Here is a 1,413-nt window from a genome sequence, read left to right on the forward strand (position 1 = left end):
GCAGAAATAAATCATACAGAGAATAGAAAAATTATGGAAAAATTAAATAAAACTAAGAGTTGGTTTTGAAAGAGTGAATAAAACTGAAAAACCCTTAGCTGAACTAACAAAAAAAGAGAGCAGACCCAAATAAATAAAATAAAAAATGAAAGTGGAAAAATTATACCAGATGTCTCAGAAATATAAAGAATCATAAGGGACTATTATGAATAACTATATTCCAACAAATTGGATAACCTAGAGAAAGAGAATAAATTCTTATTTTCTCATTTTTTAATATAAAAAGGAAAGAAACATTTACATTGAGGAAAGATTTATGTTTTATAAGCTTTTATTATGTAATTTAATCTTATGAAAATACACTGCTTAATTTATCCTTTGATCAGATATAATTTAATAAGCCATTATTTGATGCCATAATTACATTAGCAAATTTGACAGAGATCTTTTTAATGATTTTTTGACAAAATGTTTGCACTTTATATTTGACATAAGACACAAATAGTAAGATGCTAGATGGGTAAATAGTAAATTCACAGTTAGATGATTCCTTAATAAATGGCTGGCTTTGACTTTATCTGGAAGAGATGAGGAACTAATTTCCACATGCTTCAGATTTCAAGATATATCCCAACTGCCATTATTTTTCTTTTAAATTTTTCTCTGTGGGAAGTCATCCATTTTAATCACTTGGGAATGACAGTGGTTTTTCTTTTTTATTTTTTCTTCTAGCTTACATACATCTTTTAGATTTCTGTATCTGTGCAATAAAAAAAAACAATGCACAAAGTGACATGACCTGGATAGGTGTCCACAGCCCAGGAAAAGGCAATGTTTTCCTGTTTCCATTGTACAGTTGGAATCAATAATACATAAGACAGAAGACACATTTCAGTGCTTTACCAAATAAAATATCCATTTATTCATAAAACAGTAGTATAAATATAGCAAAAGCTATGGCTACTGTTTAATATACTGATCACTAAGTATTTGAATATGTTCACTTGTTTATTTATCACATATAAACATATGGCATTGAAATTTAAAATATCCTCATTTTGCTTATGAGAAAATTAAAACACAGACATGTTAGTCTATTTGCCCCTAGTCACGTGATATTTTCAAAATCACAAGCCAGGTTGTCTAGGTCCATGTTTGATTGTCTAAATGCCCAATTATATACTATGCTGTATTGCCAGAATTAAGAAGAGGCTAAAGTGGGGCAATATGAGGATTAACTATTCAAACTCCAAACTAACCACTCAAGGACTAGAGGTGTGTTTATAGGGGATAGAGATATGTGGATGGCAGAAGGGCTGTTCTTCCAGTTTGTATGAAATAGAACCACCTTGATTTTCCACAGGAAAAGATCAATGAATCTGTTTTATCTCATGATATATGGTGTTAGATGTA

Source organism: Propithecus coquereli, unplaced genomic scaffold (assembly GCF_000956105.1).
Source record: "Propithecus coquereli isolate 6110/MARCELLA unplaced genomic scaffold, Pcoq_1.0 Scaffold72, whole genome shotgun sequence".
NCBI lineage: Eukaryota > Metazoa > Chordata > Mammalia > Primates > Indriidae > Propithecus > Propithecus coquereli.